General features: G+C 37.4%; 1 long non-coding RNA gene across 2 annotated transcripts; it reads right to left on the bottom strand.

Annotated features, from left to right (window-relative positions):
- Positions 1-1,807: 1,807 nt before the first annotated feature.
- LOC120892569 (uncharacterized) lies at positions 1,808-22,710 on the bottom strand. Of its 2 annotated transcripts, none has more exons than XR_005737302.2 (3): positions 22,093-22,710; positions 12,236-12,523; positions 1,808-10,532 (listed from the first exon to the last, which is right to left on the bottom strand). It is a non-coding gene; the product is annotated as an uncharacterized LOC120892569 (long non-coding RNA). The 2 variants fall into 2 exon arrangements; XR_013426085.1 differs by having other exon boundaries at positions 1,808-10,354; positions 22,093-22,706.
- Positions 22,711-24,082: the final 1,372 nt, after the last annotated feature.

Below are 24,082 nucleotides of genomic sequence, written 5' to 3'. Positions count from 1 at the left end.
TGCTATGACCACTCCATTATAAGGTGAGGTTCTGCAATATTCCTGGTTTTCATAATAACTACTTTTAGCAGATATATTATGGCTGACTATGTACATTAATATTTTTATTTAGATACTAACCTGGATAAAATGCACATAAATACACCGCATAAACAAGGGACAGACAGAGGCTCCCATTCTTTCTGATTCAGGCTTTATGAATCACTTAACTTCTATGAACCCATCTGGAAAATGTTAGGTTGAATTAGATTATCTGTTATTATGGCTTTTTATTTTTGTACTTTTTAGGTGGAGTCTTGATGTGTTGCCCGGACAAGTCTTGACCTCTTTGGCTTAGGTGATCCTTCTGCCTAAGCCTTCAGAGTTAGGTATTGGCACTATAGGTGTGGGCTAACAGACTTGCCTATGTACTCTTAAAATGTCCTATATTTATTATTCCACAAGTATCCTGGACCAAGTGGAAATTCATGAAAGATTTTGATTGATGTATTTTTTAGGGCCTGGGGTACAGCTCAGTGGTAGAACACATGCTTAGCATGTGCAAGGCCCTGGGTTCAATCCCCACCACCACACATACACACAAAATGTAAATTTTAATAAATATAATTTTTTTTTAACTTTAAAACTATGTAGGACCTGGAAATGGGTTCACAAATTATATCACTTATATGTATATATATGTTTCAAAAACATATAAACATACTGTAAAATATTTTTTAAATCTCTTTATAATTTTGTGTATAATATTAGATTTTCATAGTAAAATGGTAGATGTGGCAAAATTTCAATAATTGTTAAACATGGCTGACAGGTAAGTGGGAGTTTTTTGACATGTTATAAAAATATTCATAATGAAATGTTCAAAAGCTGAAGGGAGGGGCTGGGAATGTGGCTCAGGCAGTAGCGCGCTCCTCTGGCATGCCTGCGGCCCGGGTTCGATCCTCAGCACCGCATACCAACAAAGATGCTGTGTCTGCCAAGAACTAAGAAATAAATATTAAAAAAAAATTCTCTCTCTCTCTCTCCTCTCTCACTCTCTCTAAAAGAAAAAAAAAAGCTGAAGGGAAAAATAATTTATACATACTTCTTCAAAAGAAATAAAAGTGATTTTTTAACATATAGGGGGCTTTAAATACATACATATTGTTCATAGTATTTTATATAATCCTTCAAAGCTTTTGTCATTAATAAAAGTTAAACATCTATTTGTTCTTTTCATCTGTTAATTCTGTTCTTTGCAAATATACCACAAGAAAATAACAGAAAAAGGAAAAAAAAAGTATGCTAAAATATTCATGTGGCTTTATTAATGACAGTGAAATTTGGAAATTAAAATAAAATGTAGGGGAATATGAAGCTGACTATTATACAATGAAAGACCATAAATCTATCAAAGGGACAAGAATCTGAACCATGTAAATACATAACAAATAAACACTGACAAAAATTAAATTTTAAGTGTCAATTAAGATTGTTTTATAGCTGCAAATGAGAGAAAACCCAACCTAAATTGACTGAAGGATAAAAGAAATTTTAAAAAATGGACAGAATGCCTTTATTTTATTTGTTTATTTTTATGTGATGCTGAGGATCCAACCCAGTGCCTCACACATGCTTGGCAAGCACTCTGCTGCTGAGCTACAGCCCTAGCCCAGGAAAAGAGGAAATTTATTGGCTGATGGAAATGACAAATGTAAGAGGCACAAAAATTGTTTCAAAATGTATCACAGACTTAAATGAAAACACAGACTTCTAGAAGAGAACACAGAAGAAACAATATGAAAAGCATAATCTATGAGAGAAAAACTTGATGTTGCATTTTATTAAAATTAAGAACTTTGGTCTTTGAAGGACTACAGTAAGAGGATGAAAAGACAAGTAGCTGACTGGGAGAAAATTTTTGCAAAACAAGGACTTGTGTATGCAAAATCTACACAAAATTTGTAAAACTTGGCAATAAGACAGTAAAAAAAAAAAAGCCCATTATATAAAGGACAAACATGAATAGATACCTAACCAATGAAAATATACAAACGGCAAACATACTCAACATTGGTAATTAGGGGACTGTGAATTGAAACAATGTGATTCAACTACACATGGATTAGAATGATTGAAAGTAAAAAAGAGAGAGAGAGAGAGAGAGAGAGAGAGAGATACCACATGTGGATAAAAATGCAAAGCAACAAGGACTCTCCTTTGTTGCTAGCGGAAGTGTAAAATGGTATATCTAGTTTGGAAAGCAGTTGGGCAGTTTATTATGAAGCTAAACATATAATCTACCAATCACACCCCTAGATATTTACCAAATTGATTTGAAAACATGTGTAGACAAAAGCGTGCACATGAAAGTTTATAGAATTTGTTTTTCACAATTGTCCAAAACTGGAAGCAACCAAGATGTCCTTCAATAGGTGAATGGATAAGAAAACTGTGGCATATCTAGACAATTAAATATTAATTAATAAAAACAAATGAGCCATCAAGCCATGAAAGATATGAAGGATCATTGAGTTCTTACTGATGAGGGAAAGAACAATCTAATAAGACTCCATATCTGATTCTGGGTCTATAATATTGCTATGGTTTGGATACCAGGTGTTCACTGAAAGCTCCTGTTAATGCAAGAATATTCAGAGATGAAGTGATTGGATTAATAGAACTATAACCTAATCAGTCCTTCCTAGTTTGGATTAACTGGATGTTAAGTATGGGCTGGTGGGGTGGGCAGGAGGGCATGGGTCACTGGGGTATGCCCTGCAAGGGTTCATCTTCTGTATGGCTGCCTCCCTTTTCTTCCTGGATGCCATGAATGGAGTAGTGCTCATCTGCCACATCCTTCCACCATGAGGTTCTGTCTCACTTTGGGCCCAGAATGATGGGGTAGGCCAACCATGGACTGACCCTCTGAAACTGAGAGAAAAAATAAGCTTTCCCTCTTCTACGTTGTTCTTGTTAGGTATTTTGTTCACAACATCAAAAAGCTGATTAATGCAGACATTCAGGAAAAGTGAAAAAAGTCAGGCAATCAGGGGAGAAAAGAATGGAAAGAAATAAGTGAGGCACAGGATATTTTTAGAGGAATGAAACTATTCTGTATGATTGTACAGTGGTGGGTACATGTCCTTATGAATTTTCAAAAACTCCTTTACTTTATAGCACAAATAGTAAGCTTAAATGCATGTAAATTTTAAAATTATTTAGGAGGTTGGGGGACTCCAGGAAGTACTTCAGACTAAGACAAGAATATACAGTCACAGACTGTGACTGTGACTATATTACAAATGTACTAAACAATTTCGTTAAAGGAGCAGGGGGGAAAGTTGTTGACTTAAATAACTTAGGAAACGAGGGCAGTATGTAAGACTAAAAGCCAAAGGAATTGCAAGTAAGTACTGTACTCAAGCTGGTAAAGATTTTTCCCCAAGTGTATATGAATTACTAACTCTGATGGTACTGTACATGAAGACTTTAAATAAATAAGTAAATGGATGGTATATAGGTAGGAGTCATATTTCTTAATACTGGAGTGGGGCTTTACATATAAGCAAGGGGAAGAGGCCAGAATGATTCATATAGATATGGATTAGAGTTGGAGACATGATCAAAAATTCACCTTGAACTTAATATAGACACAGATGGTTACACTTTGGAAATTTTATAGATTTGCATATACACATATATTTCCTTGCTCTGTCAGTTGAGAAGGCCTAAAGGAAACAAGAGTCCGGTAGCAATTAGCACATCTTGTGTACAGACATGGATTTCTAATCCATTCTCCAATAAAGGAACTAGGGCTCTGGGAGAAATGGCCACTTCTAGCACTGGGGCAAGAAATACACAAATGATCTTGGAGAAACTTCTAGTACCAGAAAGTAAGGAAGTGCTACCCCAAGCAAAGCAGATAAGCCAACCCACATTGATGGGAATACATTAAAGGGACATAGGAGAAAGCTGACAACTCTCAATGCACAAAGCTGGAACAATTTCCAACAAAATTGGTCAATCAGCATTGATTATAGCTCTAACAGAACATGAATATCCAGGAGTTTTTAAATAAATTAATAGGATAGAAAGGACAATTCTCTCATGCAGATTATTTCCAGATATCCTGTATATATATCTGCTCTATCCTTAAGGAAAAGAAGCAAAACTCCCTCTCCTTAAGTATAGGCTGCCCATGGCAACTTCCTAAGAGCACAGTAGAGAAAGGGGAGAAAAAAATGACCTTACAATGGAGAGACCCAACAAATACCATGTCAGCTAGGTGATCAAGGTCAAAATCAATAGTCACAGATCATGTTGACAGTACGTTTCTATGACATGATGAAAATGGCACTTTACCTCTATGATCTTTCTCCCAAAAAGTCAAAACCCCAGTTTAATCATAAGAAAAACAGCAGACAGATCCAAATTGAGAAGCATCCTACAATATACCTGATTAGTATTCCTTCAAAACCGTCAAGGTCATCAAAAACAAGAAAAGTCTGAGAAACTGTCAAAACCAAGAGGAACCTAAGGAAATATGACAACCAAATGTTATGCAGCATCCTGGATAGAATTTTGGAACAGAAAAAGGACATTAGCTAACACTAATATGAATAAGTATGCATTTTAGCTGATTTTATCAATATTTGTTCATGAATTGTAACAAATGTGCCATAGATGTAGCAATTAAGGAATGTTGGGGGGTTAGCTCAGTGGCACAGTATGTGTTTAGCATGCACTAGGCTCTAGTTTCAATCCCCAACACCAAGTAAAATTAATAATAGTAATGATAACTGAGGAAACTGTGTGTGTGGGGGGGGATATATTAGAATGCTCTGTACTAACTTTGTAATTTTTCTGTAAATACACTTTTCTACAAAATAAAGTCTATTCAAAACAAGTCTCAGAGGTAGGAGAGGTCTCAGATGTAGTTTATTTCAGGACTCAACACCCAGATCCTCTCCTTGACTCTACTTCTTTCAGACTGGCTCTTACGTAGACTCCATTTGTTCCCAACCTCTACATGGTTTTTCAGCAACTTCAGACTCAAATTATCACTGCCCTTTAGCAGTGGGAGCAATTTTTTTTTTGGTATACTTCTCATCTTTGAGTCCAGTTGGGCCTGCTTGGCATGACAAGGGTCCTATGCCCATTAGAAGCCCTTCTGTCCAGGGAAATGAAGTGTAATTGGTTTAGTCAGGGTCATGTGCTCCATCTGTTCCAACACAACCCAAGAGTTGAAATAACCTTCTTTTAAGCAGACTCTCTGTGGGAAATGGGTGGTTTTTCCAAAGTTGAGAATATTACAAGAGCAAAGTAGATGAGATAGTTAATGATCAACATAAATCACAAATACCTACCATAAATATACATTTTATTATCTTTCTGTAATATTATAAAATATGCTTATATTTTGGAAAATAAAGAAGATGAAACTTAGTTTATGCCTTATGAACTTATCACAATTAGTCATATTCTAGTTTTTATTTAATCATAATTTCACACACATATATGGCCCAAATTATTTAAATTGAAAGATAAAGTACATAGGGCTGTGGCTCAATGGTGGAGTGCTCACCTAGCATGCACAAGGTGCTGGGTTCAATCCTCAGCACCACATAATGTAAAATAGAGATATTCTGTCCACCTAAAGCTTAAAAATAAATATTTTTTTAAAAAGGAAAGATAAAGCACAGCCCAACAACTTTACTAGGTTTAATGCACATCATGCTCAAATTTTTTAAATACCTTTATTTTGTTTATTTGTTTTTATGTGGTGCTGAGGATTGAACCCAGGGCCTCGCACATGCAGACGAGCACTCTATCACTGAGCCACAACCCCAGCCCCCATGCTCAAATTTTTAATCAAGCAAATATATCAAGTTTGTATGATACAAGAGGCTTAAAGCACTAATGAAAATTTGATTAAAAGTAAACGTTTTACTAACATCAAGGAGTTCTCCTTACACAAACCAAAAATGTCATGCTAATAAAAATGCAAAAATTGGCTCAGATATTTTGGCAACTTTGATAAAGATGTATTTATGGCAACAAGATAGCAACACCAAACCAAATGAGCATAACCAGATAGACCCATGTAAATAAACACATGTAATTATTTCATTATTACCTCCCTTATATGAAAATCATAGAAGTGAGAGAGAGAGAAAGTTCAGTTCCCTCTGTGAGTATGTATACCAAGACTCTGTTTACCTGAAAAAATCATCCGTCTTCCCACAGTTGTAGATATTGGCTCCCGGTATGTTACAGACGCCATGGCTATGATCTTAACTGTGCCAATGGAATTTCTTTCTCAATTTCTTCAGACTAATTAACCAGCACCAGTTAGAACCAAAGACTGTAGTTCTTGCTCTCCCTGTCCATGACATAGGCTGGGTGGTTGCTAAGGACTCTATGAAAACTTCTAACAGAGTTCTAGTATTCCAGTCTCCAAGAACAGTCAGATACAGACAGCAGTGACATTTCAGAAACTGCATTCAATGACTTTTCTTTGTCAATGTTGAGTTAGAAAAGACCTGTCCACAGCTCAATTCACAATAGCTAAGCTATGGAACCAACTTAGGTGCCCTTCAACAGATGAATGGATAAAGAAAATGTGGTACATTTACACAATGGAATGTCACTCAGCCATAAAGAAGAATGAACTTATGGCATTTGCCAGTAAATGGATGGAACTGGAGACTATCATGCTAAGTGAAATAAGCCAATCTCAACAAACCAAAGACCAAATGTCCTCTCTAATATGCGGATGTTGACTCACAATAGGTAAGAGGGAAGGGTTGGTGGGGAGAGGGGGAGTTTCATGGGATTGGACAGGGCAGAGTTGGGGGATGGGAATGGGAAGACAGTAGAAAGAAATGGCCATAACTTTCCTATGTTCATATATGAATATACCACAAGAGTAACTCCACATTATGTATAACCACAAAAGTGGGAAGTCATACTCCATGCATGTATGATATGTCAAAATACATTCTACTGTCATGTACAACTAAAAAGAACAAATCAAAAAAAGGAATGTATACTAAAATACTGAAAAATACCTACTATTTTGGACTTCACAATTACCCTATTTTATATTTTTATATGTTCTCTCTAAATATCCTATTAATCATGTTATTAAAAATAATGTTTAAACACCCCATTCCCATGACTTGTTTTTACAAGTCAATTACTTTGTTTTCTCTAAAATAAACACCTTTTTAAAAATTACATTCTTATTTAAAGCACTTATAATTTTCCTAATTGCTGAGATTAGCACATTGAGTATTGAGAAATTTCTTACCTTTAATACTCTTTTCCCCCTGTGTATAATAGGACAAATTCTCCCTTATTATATTAAATAAGTAGAAGTTATTCATGTTGATTCACAGATGAGCAAAATATAATCCACTAACTTTTGAAACCATTACATTATTTGGACCTATGGGGAACTATTCAATCCATGGGAAAGGTAATCAGCTAACTAGAACCCTTGGGTCTCCAGATGTTTAAAACATGAGTGATTGACCTTCTCACTACTGTTTAGGTCAGAGTTTTCAGGCCTTCCCAAAAGCTCATTTTGTGGAAATTCTTTTCTCTTCAATTAATATACTAAAACTAAATTGGAAGGAAGATAAAAATCAACAAATTATGCTCAACTTACCATAATTTTTCCCCTTTATTATCTGTAGGATTCTAGCTGATTATCTATTTTGTTTTCTACATTGGAATCTGAACAAAGTATTGTTAAATTGATGTTTATATCCATGGAATGTCGATCCACAGCACATCTGCATAATGGAAGAGGTGGATACCCATTAATTCCTACAAGGGCATCTTCCAAGCTCAGAATGGAGACCTTGACATAGGAAGGAACCTTTTGTTGCCTGGCCAGGACCCTATGAGCAATTTAGTTTGGATTTTCTAGAAACCTCTAATGGAAACATCCTGGTGTGTTTTATTTATTCTGCTGAAGCTTAATTACCTCTAGAGTATATTTCTTAATTTCTCTTGGTATCTCCCTTCTTTATGAATGTGCCCACTGTCTTAAAACATTTGTTAACCTGTTCTTACAGAAGATCTCATGTATAATACATTGGCAGAGTGTTAAGAATAAAAGTCAGTGTTGGACTGGGAATATAGCTCAGTTGGTAGAGTGTTTGCTTTACATGCACAAAGCCCTGGGTTCAATCTCCAACACCACACACATACACATACACAAAAAGCCAGTGTTATCATCGAAAGAAAGAAAGAAAGAAAGGAAGGAAAGAAGGAAAGAAGGAAGGAAGGAAGGAAGGAAGGAAGGAAGGAAGAAAGAAAGAAAGAAAGAAAGAAAGAAAGAAAGAAAGAAAGAAAGAAAGAAAGAAAGAAAGAAAGAAGAAAGAAAGACAGACAGACCTGTGCAGGTATTAGTCTTAGATCAAGCTTCTATCCCAGATAACCTGGCAGGTTCAATCACCAGTGTTTTTCGACATTCCATAAAGAATGTTCTGCAGGGATTCATGTAGGCAAAAACAAAACAAAACAAAACAAATATATATATGTATATGTACACATATACATATATATTATATATATATATTATATATATATATATATGCACATAAAATAACAAAAAACAAAATCTGTAAACCATGGTTAAATACATTTGAAAATCACCATTCAGATAAAATGCAAAAAAATTACATTAATAAAAATGACAATTTTATATATATTTCTTTCTAGCCTCACATTCTAATACTTCCTCAAACACACTCTACTTTGGTCATATCAGTTTATTTGTGGCTCTCTCTATCCCTGCAGTGATTTCATTCTTCTGAGCCTTTACACATACAATTTGCTCTTCTTGTAACTTACCTATACAAATAATTCTTGTCCTCCGAAAGCCAATGCCCACATCTCTTCTTCCAGGAGGATGTCTGCAGATCTATGTAAGTATTTTCTTCTTCATTTGTCTTTAACCTCCATTGCATTGTGTTTAGATCTTTCTTTTGAACTTACCACTTAGTTTTAATTGTTTATTTATTCATTTATTGTTTTCGTTTTGTTTTGCAATGCTGGAGATCAAACCCAGGGCCTTGCACATGCTAACCTGAGCTGTATTCCCAGTCCTCTATTTGTTTTCTCTACTTCCAGAAGGTCATGATATAAAAACATCTTCATTTATATTTAAATTTCCAAAGTCTTGTATGCAACAGATGGCTAATAAACGTTTAGGGAATGAATAAATCAATTGAATGGGTAATTCCAGCCTGCTTAGAAACAATATCAACTACCTGATAATCCATTGAATATCTGAAAAATAATTTTGAGCTCACTAAATATGTTTTTTTCTTTCTTTTTTTTTTTTTTACTGAAACGTGTAATACCTCTGGTCTGTTGAGAACTACAATAAGAACAAAAATACTATATTAACCACAGAGAGCTTTACTAGTATGGTAGGCAGAGAGATGCCTACCGACGTCCCCCTTCAAGGAAGAGCTTGTATCCCTGCTGCAGGGAGGGCTGTCTCCGGTTATCAGCTCCCTCACAAGGGCTGCAGCTGCAGAGAGCTGCCTCCTCTGTCTGAGGTCAAGCCCTAATGGCACAGTCTGTTTCCAGTGACTAAGTGAAATGGGGGGCGGAGGCAATCATTCCAGGTAGCTATGGGAAACTTTTTCACCTCCGGGACAGTTTTTGTTGGGTCCCCCAACCCAACTTCTTCCTCAGCTCAATACTGCTTCCTCCCCTTTTCCTTCACATGTGTATAACTGAAATAACCATCTTGCCTCCCTCACACTTCCAGAGAACCTGACCTGAGACAGACAGCGTAGACACATACGCAAAAATGTACACAAATAGCACTTCTCTCCACCTTTCCCCCTCTTTTCTCCACCCTTTTGACCACTCCACCCTTCTAACGGGAAGCAGATTCTGTTTCTCCCATGTGGGCAACAAGGTCAGTCAGTCCTTGTGGCGTTCTTGATCATCTTTGGTCCTGATCCTCATCACACTCTTCTTTATGTGCAGAAGCTTCTGTAGCTTTTTTATAATTAGGTGAGCTGATTATAATTACTATAGTCAAGGGCTCTGTATAGCTAATTGAAAGCATCCCTCTCTGAAAATTCCCTATTTTTGTGCTGGAACTCCCATCTTCCAAGGCATCTAGGTGGCAAAGTTCTTAGTAGAGGAGAGGAATCTGTTCATTTGATTATGTCAGTTGTTGCAGTTTTGTTGTTGTTGTTCATCAGAGACACGGGTCTTGCCATATTACCAGGCTGCCTCCAACTCCTGGGCTCAAGTGATCCTCCTGCCTCAGCCTCCTGAATCACTGGGATCACAGATGCACACCAATGTGCCCTGTTGGCTGGTGGTTTTAATGATGCTGGAAAGAGAAAGGAAGGAGGAACCTAAATGAAGAATAGTAATTTTTTCATAGCTTAAGCAGAAAAGGAGCTCTTGACTTTTGAGAGGGGACCTCTCATTAACCCATAATGGGAAGTGTAGTCTTCGGCTTCACAGGCTTAGGGTTAGCAATTCTGAGAGCCAAAAGAGAAAAAAAGCTAAAAGAAATAGAAGAGAGAAACCAGAATTAGTTTTTCTGTACAAGAATAATCTAAATATGTACCAAATGAATCTAAATATGCACCAACTCGGTACATATTTAGATTCATTTGGGTTTCTTCTGTTTCATTGTTTTAGAAACTTAAAAAGTAATTTTATAATTAAGGAAATATTTACGTTGTTTATAAGTAAAATCCTCAAATAAAAGATATTTAGAGAAATCTAGTGTTTATCCTTGTTAACTCCATTTGCTCTCCTTTTTCTTATAATATTTCAAAAAATATAGCCACATATGCATTTATGATCATATCCTCGCTTTTCTTAAAGAAATGGTGGAACAAACTTTTTCTACCTTGTTTTTTTTTTCTTTTAATACATTGGAGATCACTCTGTAGCATTATGTAAAGAATTCTCTCTCATCTGTACAAAATGCTTAATTCTATGCATTTACTATAATTTATTTAACCAGTCCACTACTAATTATCATTTGAGGTATTTCCAATTTTTCGTTATTTTAAATAGTGCTACAAAATATAGCTTTCTGCAGTCTCATGTTTTTTGCAGACATCTTTGGAATAGACTTCTAAGAGGGATATTGCATATATAAATTGGAAAGGCATATATAATTTTACTCAGTATTGCTAACTCCCCACTAATGGCTGTACCACTTTGTAGTTCTATTCACAATACCTAAGAATGGCAATTTGCCTATTTTCACTGGTAGAATATATTGTCAAACTTTCTGACTTTGCCAATGTGATCGGTAAGAAATGGAAGCAAAGTAACCTACATTTCTCTCATCAACATCGTTGAAAATCTCATATGTTTAAGGGCTATTAGTATTATTTTTATGACTTTATGATCTGTGTAGCTTTATCGCTTGTGTGTGTGTGTGTGTGTGTTTGAGTGTGTGTGTGTGTGTGCGTGCGATTTAAGGTACTTGAAACTGAACCCAAGGCCTCATGCATGCTAGGCAGGCTCTCTACCACTGAGCCTTTAATCCTAGCTACTCAGGACGCTAAGGCAAGAGAATTGCAAATTCAAGGCCAGCCTGGATAACTTAGACCTTGTCTCCAAATAAAAAACAAAAAGAACTGGGGATGTAGCTCAATGACAGAGCACCCCTGGGCAAATCCAAGTATTGAAAAAAAAAAAGTGAATGAGCTAACATTCTAAAGAAGGACAGCAAACACATTGCAAATTACAGTAAAATGTAATAAGAGTAATAATGGTTATAGTAATATATTTAATAAATGCCTATTTTGTTCACAGAGTGGTGAGGCCTGAGATGGAAGGGGAGAGGCTCCCAGTGTGGGAAGGCTAGATTTCTTTGAGGTGATATCTGAACAGTGTTTTCAAGAGTGAGTAGAAAATAGGCAAAGGGAGAGAGAGCCAGAGGGTGGGGTGGGCGGAGAAGGCATTTTAGGCAAAGGGAACAGCTTGAGCAAAAGGCTAGAGGGGAGGAATCACCAACAGCACAGTACATGGCAAAAACACAAGCTGAGCACTGCTGCCGTCGTGACCAGGACTTTCCATCAATGTGACAAAACCTGAGACAGACCAACTTATAAGGAGGAAAGTATTATTTTGGCTCACGATTTCAGAAGTTTCAGTCCATGGTCCGTTTTGCCTCATGTTTTTTGAGCCTGTGGCAAAGCAGAACATCATGGTGAGGAGTGTGCAGCAGAACAAAGCGGCTTACCTCATGGTGTCTGGGAAGCAAAGAGAGACAGGAAGGGGCAGGATCCCAGTGGCTCCCTCAAGGGCACCCCCAATGACCTAACTTCCTTCCATTGAGTGGAGAGTGGAGTGGGCTTGAGGAGCTGCCTGGTGTCAGGGTAGTTTTGAAGTCGTCTGGGAAAGCCAAGATGAGGATGTGCACCTGAACCAAGTCCTGGGTGACAGGAAGGGAGAGACTCTTTGGGATCACGCACATGCTGAATAGAGGCTGTAAAGAGTAAGGATGACCTCAGCTTCTCAGCTTGGTTCACTGGCAAAATAAGACAGAGAAAGCAAAAGAGAAATAAAACTGAGGCCAATAAATAAAGTGATAGTATTAACTTTAAGTAAAGCAATGAAATTAACAGGGTGTCGATTTGTATATGCTGCACAACAGGCTAATAGAGTAGTTAAAATTAAAGTCCAAATGGTTATAAAATATTGTGACAGTTACTGAACTCATTTTTAGGGATCAAATATGGTCTCCTCCCTTGGCCACCAAATGCTTTTTTTTGTTTTATTTTTCTCCCCAGTACTGGAGAGTGAACTCAGAGACATTCTACCACTGAGCTCCATTTTTTTTTTTTTTTTGAGAGCATCTCATTAAGTTACTGCAACAGACATTGAACTTGCAATCCTCCTTGACCCAGCCTTCTGAGTTTCTGGGATTATATGGCTGCACCAGATGCATTTCTGTTTGAGAAGATCACTGTTGTTAATGAATCCATAGTCTCTTCTAATGAAACTCAGGGTTTGACACAAATAAAATTGTGCTGTTATCTTGCTCTAATAAGTCAATAGCTATTTCAGAGTGAAAAATTACACTGAAGGTTGATGCAATCGTCCTTTAAAAATACCATTTAACACCAAAAACATTCACTGGAGTAAAGATAGCCTATTCAACAGATGGTGCTGGAAAAACTGGAACTCCACATGTAACAAAATGAAATTAAACCCCTATTTCTTACCCTGCACAAAACTCAAAGTGGATCAAAGACTTAAGGTACTAGAACAGAGACCCTACGCCTAATAGAAGAAAAAGTAGTCCTAAATCTTTAACCATGTCAGCCTAGGATCTGATTTCCTTAACAAGACTCCTAAAACACAAGAAGTGAAATCAAGAATCAATAGATGAATGAATTAAAAAAAATGTGGCATTTATACACAATGGAATATTACTTAGCAATAAAATAGAATAAAATCATGGCATTTGCAGGTAAATGGATGAAGCTGGAGAAGATAATGCTAAAGTGAAGTTAGCCAGTCCCAAAAAACCAAATGCCGAATGTTTTCTCTGATATAAGGAGGATGATTCATAGTGGGGTAGGGAGGGGGAGCATGGGAGGAATAGATGAACTCTAGATAGGGCAGAGGAGTGGGAGGGGAAGGGAGGGGGCATGGGGTTAGAAATGATGGTGGAATGTGATGGTCATCATTATCCAAAGTACATGTATGATGACATGAATTGGTGTGAATATACTTTGTATACAACCAGAAATATAACAAATTGTGCTCTATATGTGTAATAAGAATTGTAATTCATTCTGCTGTCATATATAAATTTTAAAAATTAATTAAAAAAGAAAAAATGGAATTTTATGAATTAAAACCAAAAAGCTTCTTCTCAGCAAAGGAAACAATCAATAATGTGAAGAGAGCCTACAGAATGGGAGAAAACCTTTACCTCATGCACCTCTGATACAGCCTCTCCAGGAAATATAAAGAACTCAAAAAACTTAACACCAAAAAAAAAAAAAAAAAAAAACCACCCAAATAACCTAATCAATAAATGAGCTAAGGAACTGAACAGACATGTCACAGAAGAAGCAATACAATCAATCAACAAATATGTGAAAAAATGTTCAACATCTCTAGAAATTAGAGAAATGCAAATCAGAACTACTCTAAAATTTCATCTCACTTCAGTCAGGCAGTTATCAAAAATACAAGAAACAATAAGTGTTGGCAAGGATGTGGGGGAAAATGTACATTCATACATTGCTGGTGGGATTGCAAATTGGTGCAACCACTCTGGAAAGCAGTATAGATATTCCTTGGAAAACTTGGAATAGAACCACCATTTGACCCAGCTCTCCCAATCCTTGGTGTATGCCCAAAGGACTTAAAAATCAACCTACTACAGTGACACAGTCACATCAAAGTTTATAGCAGTTCAATTCACAATAGCTAAACTATGGAACCAGCCTAGGTTTTCTTTAGCAGATGAATGGATAAAGAATGAAATTATGGCATTTGCCAGTAAATGGATAGAGCTGGAGAATATCATGCTAAGCGAAATAAGCCAATCCCAAAAAACAAAGTTCAAATGTTTTCTCTGACATACAGATGCTAATTCACAATAAGGGGGTGAGCAGCTAGGAAAGAACAGAATTGTTTTAGATTAGGTAGAGAGGAGTGAAGGGAGGGAAGGGAGAATGGGGGAAGGAAGTATAGTAGAATGAATCAGGCATTATTATCCTATGTACATATATTATTATATGACTGGTGTGATTCTACATCATGTACAACCAGAACAATGAGAAATTATTCTCCATATATGTATGATGTGTCAAAATGCATTCTACTGTCATGTATAACTAATTAGAACAAAATTTTTAAAAATCTAAAAAAAAATCCAATTTTAACATTTGAGGAAAGAATCAAGTTACGTATTTTAATGACATGAAAATGACACAAACTAGAAACTTTTATGATATAGTGCTGATCTACCTTTCCAGATGAACATAGGTCAGAATTTGCTAAAATTATGTAATATTCAGATATCCTTTTACTTGGGCTAGGGTTGTCACTCCATGGTAGAACACATGCTTAACTTTCAAGAAGGCCCTGGGTTCAGTCTCCAACCTGCCTCCCCACATAATATGGCTCAAATATCCTCTTAGTAAGCACAATTTGCAAATTTGGAAGCTTTGTGAATCATATATGTGTGATTTTGCCTATTACTTTTTCTTTCTTTTCTCTCTTTATCTTTCTCTTTTGTGTATATGTGTGTCTCATACTGGGGACTGAACCCAGAGCCTTGTGTATGCTACACAAGTGCTCTACACTGTGCTACACACCCAGTCCTTCCTTTATAATTTTCAGTCCCAAATATTTTCATGCAATTCCTGTTTTCAGGAAATAATCTGAAAAACATACCAAATAAAGTCACAGACTTGGTCTCAAATCCCAACAGCCCTTCAGGTAACGTTGGCAAGTTGCTTTCTTATACAATGAAAATTACTGTGCTGACTTATAGGCAAATAGGATATAGTATATAAAGTGCTTTTTGATGTCCCTGGCACATAGTATAAAGTCAATAAAATTTATCCATAATATTAGTCTCATCACTGTCTTCTTCATCCTTGACCCTATTCTTTCCTGAGAAGATACATTAGACCAGGACACATTTAAACAATGACTACCATCACTATACTTCTTATATTTGGATATGCAAGACCAGCTTGGGAAAGGATCTGTAGTCTTTCTTCTCCTCCTTTAGCCTTAATTCAAATATTTGCACCCAGAGTAGAGGGTTGCTAATCCCAGCCAGTCCAATCAACTCAATTCTCCACAATCATAGTTAATTAATTGGGGATTAGAAAACAGATAGGTGTTTTCTAAAAAAACACAGTGTTAGAAAATTAAAACTACAAAATACTTCAATCACTATTTAATTACCCTAATTGTTATACTACCCATTAAAAAACAGTAAACAATTTAAAGCAGGTGTTATAGACTCAGTGAACAGTCGTATCTCATAAATGTGTGAATTACTGTTAAACATGACCTTAGCTATGACAGATATTGAGCTGTTCATTTTTCCTATCTGATACAGGAGGTTAGTTGAGGGCTAACCAAAGAATCTGTCATCTCTCTCTCTTTTTTTTTTGGTGCTGGGGATCAAACCCAGGGCCTTGTGTATGCAAGGCAAACACTCTACCAACTTAGCTCTATCCTCATCTCCCCTGTCATCTCTTTTCTCATTCATGGTGCTGTGGCTATCAAAAGCTCTTGGCAAAATGAATGTCTAACAAATGTGGTTTGATGGCCATACTGACAAGAAGAATTAAAAAAAAAAATCTCTTGGCATTTGCTCTAATGGTCTTTCTTTTGACACACAGTTAAATTTTCTGGCGAAGGCTTTTTCACTAATCAATGAGCAAATCTAACTGGGCACTTTCTGTGTGCCAGACACTGTGCTAAACACTTCCCTGGAATTCTTGTTATCTGCACAATAATGGTATGACATAGAGTTATTACTCTGATCTACTGGCAAGGTGAGTTCCACGGGTGAGTTTCAAAGTTTTGTCTTATTGTATGTCCATGACAGAGAATGTTGGTCCCAAAATCTGACTATTTTTGAGTTTTTGTAATTGAAACATAATTTTGATCTTTAACAAACATGTTTTTCAAAATGCTATTTTAACATGATTGAATTTTCCGAATGAAAAAGTGATCTTGGTTAGAAACTTATTCCCTCTGTGAGCTTTTGTAACTTCCCAGCCTGTGAGTGCAAACGAGGTGACAATGACATTCAATCTTAACTTTCCCACCCTTGTAACTACAGGAAATCAACCTCCTTCCAAATTTTGTTGTTTTTTTTTTCCATCTACCAGCACAAATCTCTGTGGGGTCCCAAATGCCCAGATTTCCGTTTCTATTCTCCTATAAGATGTTCTTCAAGTGTTTTGGCTTGTTTGGTTTGGTTTGGTTGGGGGGTGTTTGTTGTTATTGTGCTTTTATTTTGGTGCTGAGGATTGAACCCAGAACCTTGCACATGCTAAGTATGCACTTTACCACTGGGCCACACCCCGAGGCCTGCTCTTCAAGCATTACCTTGGCTAATGTTCAAACATGTTTACTTAAACTGGTGAAGTGCCTCTCCACACTAAACATTGGTCAGATTGAAATTGCTCATCTCTTGTCACAGCTCACTAATTGCCACTGGGTTCTTAGCTACCATTCCATTCCTGATACCACCTTCCTAACTCAAGACTCTGTCTCAACAAGAAGGGAAGCAAGACCCTTCCTCAGTGAGATGCTTCCTTATAGGGTCACCATCACTTTCTTGGGCTCCAAAGGGCAACCCAATTATGAGCTGTAGCTCTTTGAGATATTTAAGAAGCATAGTGCTGGCTGGTGGGGTCAGGTGAGGGAGTTTTGACCTGGAAACTCCTCCACTCCAACCCCCATGTCTTTTGTAGAATCCCCTGAGCCAGGCCATACTTTCTCCTTGCTCCTGTGCAGTTCTTTCTCGTTCTAGGAGAAATCTACCTGTAGAAATTTTCTCTCCTCCTTTATCAGCTCGCTGTTTTCTATCCCAATCTAGTTCATCAGACATTTTTCCAAGAAACTCCCAGTGCTGAAACTTTGAAAGCAAGGAGTGCAATTGGCTGCCCAGAGGGAAGCAGAGAGGGGATGTTTCCTTGAATACACACCCCAAAGCAACCCTTCTGACCTTAAATTGAATGACATCTAGAATGGATGCATATTCTTTCATACGCTCTTCAAAAATCCTACGCTCTTTGAAAATGCTTCCTTAACATCAATGTCTGAAGTTGATGTTCTGTGTTCCTCCACCTTCCTGACACTAAGCATAATTTACAACAGTCTATGATCCAGGATTTGTTTTAGTTTCAGACTACTGATGTTGCCATGAGAAGACATAATTTTCTAATATTTGCCATTCATTGCCATGCCGTAGATGAGCATTTAAATGTATGGAAATTGATCCCTAAAGAGAGTGATAATTACAAAAATAAAATTTACTTGAATTGAATTATAAATTAATTTATTTTTTTTAAAAAGAGAGAGAGAGAGAGAGAGAGAGGTTTTTTTTTAATATTTATTTTTTACTTATCAGTGGATACAACATCTTTGTTGGTATGTGGTGCTGAGGATCGAACCCGGCCGCACGCGTGCCAGGCGAGCGTGCTACCACTTGAGCCACATCCCCAGCCCATAAATTAATTTATAATACGGACATTTGGACTAGTCTTAAGGAAAAAAAACTCTGTTTTGAATATCTTTTTTTTTTTTTTTTTAGCAAATTCAGTAGGATTTCAATGGGAAAATGAATTTTATTCTTGTATATTTAATTAGGATTTTTTAAAAACTTTTTATTTAAACTCTAATATCATATATAACATTTTACAATGTTCTTTTAAGAGGCCAGGAACATTTTGAGCAGAGGAACATGCTGACATCTGGGAAAGAAGGCATGAGTCTGGGACCTTCCTGGTACTGGAAATAAGACCATCGCCTCCCTTCCACCACACAGCCTAGATGGGAGAAGTTCAAACAAAAGCAGGTTAAAATGTCATGTCATAAGGACAAATATGGTTATGGTGAGGAATTAATCTGAGGACTCTGGAACTGGAGGGAAAATAGCAAGATGAAAGAGATGAGCCCAGGTAGAACAAGGCGGTGAGGGAAGGGCAGCAGGGCACTGAAGGAGACTGTCATGAGGATTTCTCTAGGCTGCAGGAACCAGGAAACCTGAAGAAAAGTCTAATTTAGGAAACGCAGAATTTTAAGTTATTTATTCCTCTTTTTATTTCTATTTTTTTCTTGTTGTGGTGCTGAGGATCAAACCTACTACCTCAAGAATGCTAGGCAAGTGCTTTACCACTGAGCCACATCTCAGCCCTACTAGCACATATTTAAAGGTAAAAATGGGGTAATAAATAGCACACAGCATTTCATTTGAAGTTGTAGCAGTGCACATCAGCAGGAAACCTGAAAGTTTCAGATGCAGGCATCTGACATTAACATATAACAATTACCGAAACAAGAGGGTAGGCCAAAATAACCATTTGTTAATTATTTTAAAATAATTTGTTTTATTAATATAAAAAGTTTAATACCCGGGTATTTGATTGTTGAATCATCCAGATTCTTAATGCCAACCTTATCAATCTACCAGAGCTCAGGCATTTTCAAGTTGATGAAATCATAGACACATTATTTATTTTGGAGGACTCACATTCTTAATATAAGTTGGAAAAAAAAGTATTCTTATAACGGCTAATGCTGATGTTCTCTTAGGCTGAAAACTTACTTTATTATTTTTAAGTTATTGAAGGTGAAGAAGGAGAAGCCCTTAGGGCATGGCCTAAAAGGAGCTGGCAAAACAGAGATAGTTTTAAACCATTCCTCCCAAAGAGGTAAAAGGAATGTGGAGATGAGGAATAGCTATCAGAGAGAAAGGGCTGGAAGGATAAGTGAGAAGGCAGGTTGAAGAGGATGGTAGGCAAGGACTGCACAAGAATGGGGTATTCATTATCTATTGCTGCATAATAAATTATGGTAAAACTTAGTAACTTAAAACAACAAACATGGGGCTGGGGTTGTGGCTCAGTGGTGGAGCACTTGCTCACATGTGTGGGGCACTGGGTTCGATCCTTAGCACCACATAAATAAATAAATAAAGGCACTGTGTCCATCTACAACTAAAAAATAAGAAAAAAATGGCATTCATTATTTCTAGCTTGGGATGTTTCATGAGGTAGCAAATAAGAGGCTGAGGCCTTATGTGAAGATGCAATGGGCAAGGACCTGATTCCAGATCACTCATGTGGTTGTTGGCAGGATTCACTGCCTTGTGGGATACTAGACCATGATGTGCCTGTCCATAGGCATCTCAAAGTTGGCAGTGGCTTCCTTAAGATGCAGAAAGTAAAACACAGCATCCAAGAGAGAAGTCACGCCATTTTGTCACCTAATTGAGAGGCAAAATACAACTACCTCTGCCTCACTCTATTTGCTAGAACTGAGTCACAAAACTCAGCTCACACTGGAGGGAAAGATATTATCCAATGCATGTATGAGATTCATTCATGAATGATACAGGACACAAGTATAGGAGGTGGGGATCACTGGGGACCATTTAGATGTAGGCTGCCTGGTGCAGAGAGCCAGTACGAAATCCTCCTGTGTGGCTGGGGGAATTTAATGGTGGGGATGTTGAATAGTAAGTAAACCCTATACAGCTGCTTCATTCTCTTCAGCATCCAAATTGACTTTTGTACCTTCCAAGTGCTGAAAGATGACCTATCCTTAAAAGAGGAATGATGGGGTAGGGCTAGTGGTAGGGATTTGGAAGTTATACAGCCTTTAATATGTGCTTGTCTAATTCCAGTATTCTCTGAGGCCTTTTAGAGCATTCAACTTTTAGTGATAAAGAGTTCTTGGGGCTGGAGTTGTGGCTCAATGGTAGAGCACTTGCCTGGCATAAGTGAGGCACTGGGTTAGATCCTCAGCACCACATAAAAATTGATTAAATAAAATAAAGGTATTGTCCATCTATAATTTAAAAAAAAGAGTTCTGTTAGACCACTCATATTCTGGAAGCTAGCATTTTACAATGTCAAACATATTATTCATGTTTTCCTAAAACAAACACCTACTCTTGTGCATTTTTAAAAGGTTTTAAAAATATTTTTTAGTTGTTAATGTACCTTTTTTTAAAAAAATTTATTTATATGTGGTGCTGAGGATTGAAGCCAGTGCCTCACGCTAGCTGGGCAAGTGCTCTACCACTGAGCCACGACCCCAGGCCTGCATTTTTAAGTTTTTTAAACAGCTATTAAAAGTAGTTTCAGTTATTTGACAAACCGAATAATCAACCAAGGAATAAATTTACTCTAAAAAGTTAGTTAATCCTAAACCAGGCACAGTGGCACACACCTATAATCCCAGTGACTCGGGAGATTGAGGCAAGAGGATTGCAAATTAAAAGCCAGCCTCAGCAATTAAGCAAAATCCTCCACAACTTAGTGAGATTCTGCCTCAAAAAATAAAAAGGACTGGGAATTGAGCTCAGTGGTAAAGCATCCCTCGGTTTAATCCCCAGTACCAAGAAAAATAAAATGAATCCTAACAGAAAAAGAAAAAAAAATCTATACATACACATACCTATATTTATTTATTTGTACAGGCTCATCTATTTTCGCTATATATGTATACATATACACAGAAAATATATATATAATATGAATATGTATATATTATATGTATATATTATATACATATACATATTATATATATATATATTCCCTATATGCATACATATAGAGAAACACATCCTGCCCCTCTACCATAGTACTACCCATGAACCCTGAAGCCTCATGCCTCATGCATGCTAGGCAAGCACTCTGCCATTCAACTACATCCCCAGCCCACCCAAGCACCTAAGGGACACTTTTCTTGCTAATTTTATATTTTTAAAATTTCCTCTGATTCTTTATATTTTATCTGACTTTGTTAAGGGGAAATTTTACACAAGATGTTGAATAAGAAACATTCTTCTCATTCCTGCTGTTTCCCTTACTTGGCTGATTACATTTTATCTACTAATGCTTATCATCCATACTTAGAAAGCTGAGTCTCCATCAGCTCTCTATCTTGATCCCTTTATCTGCTGTGATACAAAGTCACATTACAACAGATTCTCGGTAATCTGAAAAACACCAAGATGCTCTTAGATAACTAAATACCCCAAGTAAAGTAGAATTCCCAGCATAACAAAAACAAGCTCTGGGAAAGAGGAGAGAGGGGCGAGAAGAAGAAAAAGAAAAAAAGTAAGGTTGTCCAGCCCCAGATCTTTGGAAAGGGCTGCTCTATAGAGCCCAAGGGAGGAGAGGTCAAGAAGACGTCTTGCCTGCTGCTTGGCATTCTGAGACTTTGACCTTAAGTCATCTGAGAATCTGTGTGTTCAGAAATTATTAAACCGAGTAAGAAGACAGGGTTTCCAACAGGAGAACCGTGTAGCCACAGGACTTGGTAAGCACGACCTAGAGAAAAGCTCAGAGGCTACTTACCGTGGGGTGTGCTTACCTTCCCTCTGAGATGTTCGTTTATTCTCAGATGCTTTCTGCAGTCTGTGAAAGTACTGTTTTGCCTTTTCCCTGGGCCACCTGAACCAACTTAAACATCGGATAGTCTCAGGGCGCGCCCAAAGCACAGCATTGGAGAACAGACGTGGCCTCTGTTTCAGACGAAGTAATTGACCATTTTGCACAACCACAGAGTGGGGGCGGGGGCGCCAGGGGAGCTTTCCTGAGCCCGTGCCCGTCTCGTGTTGCAGCCGGGCCACTGGCTCCTGCGCTGGGTGCGCTGGAATGTCTGGCCCCGGGAAGTGCAGTGAAATGCCCTCATTGTGCCGCTCGCCCCGCGCATGTGTTCCCACGTAGAACATTCAGAATGCTCAGTTCCCTGGAAAATGTTCTAAAGAGGTTTCACAGTATTAGGCTTTGTCTTCTCATCTTTCACAAAGGCAGTCAGCCCTCCGTTCAGAAAGGGCTTTCCCTTCCATAGGCATTTCTCTTGGCGCAGAGCCACGTGGACGTGAGTTACCGCCATTGAGCTGCAGGGGAGAGGAGCCTAACCAGGAGCAGGGGAGGGGACACCTCATCCAGACCCAGGAGGACCAGGGATTGAAATGACGACTTACAAAAATATTGTCAAAGAAATTTATTCACAACGATAGCTAATGACGCTGTTTTGAAAACCCGAAATCATTAACCAAATGTGCAGAGTTCAAAACATGACTTAAAATCAGAATATAGGGCTAGGCATGTAGCTCAGTGGTAGAGTACTTGCCTAGCATGTGGCAGGCTCTGGGTTGGGTCTTTAGCACCACAAAATGATAATAAAGTCATAAAATAAAAGAGTATGAAAACGGGCTTTTAGTTAACATAATGTGATTTGAATGACTTGAAATACCAAGTGTCAAGCTTGGAGTGTAGTTGAGTAACAGAGCACTTATCTGGCCCTTACTAGAGGCCCTGGGTTCAGCCCCCAGCAGAGCCAAATAGATTTAAAAACACTAATAAATAAATAAATGAATAAATACTGAATGTTGAAGTTATGTCAGATACATTAATGTTTACAAAAATTAACAATCACTGATTTCCACGAAAGAAAAGAATTTTCTGACTATTGTAAGTTTACAAAAAAAAAAATGACAGGGATTTCAGAGAAGTCACTGTCAAGAAAGAGAAAGCAGCATCAATTTGTCCCATTGTAGTGGATTCTATATTCAACACAGATTAGCTTATTTTCTAAAATTTGAATAAACAAGAAAACCCAGCTGAGCCAATTAAGCCCTTTTTAGTTCTCTTCTTTCTCTCCACTCCAGTCTCAAACATTTTTACTGATTTTCTCAAAGCATCAGAACACCTTTAGAAATGGTTGAGAAGAGATAAGAAAGCAGCTTGAAACAGATAGATGAACACAAGATTCACAGAGAGTGACTAAAAGATGGTGTGCAAACCCAGTGCTGTTTTTCTTTTAGTTGAAGAAGGGACATATATATATATATATATATATATATATATATATATATATGTCATGATCTACTTTTCAGTGAGTTAAGAGCCACATGAATTTTATGTTTGTCTGGAAAATAGAGTTGGACTTCCACAGATGTCCTGGAGTCCAAATGCATACTGCATTACATCCCTGATATATACTGTCACAGAAGGGACCAAAAGTAAATTTCATATTAGGTAAGTCTTGGTAAGAAATGAGCATAAAGCTCCACAGTTATAAGGTAATCCTTTGGTAAGACATGAAGTGACTTAGACATTACTATGATGACGATAATGATAATGCATTAATAGAAGATCTTCCTGTGTCCACGTACTCTGGCCTGGTACTGCTCTTTTTGACTCTGCTAGGGAAGCAGTGAAAATAAAGTGACCAATGACATTAATCAAACCTGTTTTATTTTGACAGCATTCGGAACTAATTCTTCTAACTGGGTGGTACTACCACTGTTCCATTTTACTTTTTTGCCTGTTTGTGCTGACTGACAACCTCTGTT

This window comes from Ictidomys tridecemlineatus, chromosome 9 (assembly GCF_052094955.1).
Source record: "Ictidomys tridecemlineatus isolate mIctTri1 chromosome 9, mIctTri1.hap1, whole genome shotgun sequence".
Taxonomy (NCBI): Eukaryota; Metazoa; Chordata; class Mammalia; order Rodentia; family Sciuridae; genus Ictidomys; species Ictidomys tridecemlineatus.
This window is presented reverse-complemented; position numbering and strand designations above follow the sequence as displayed.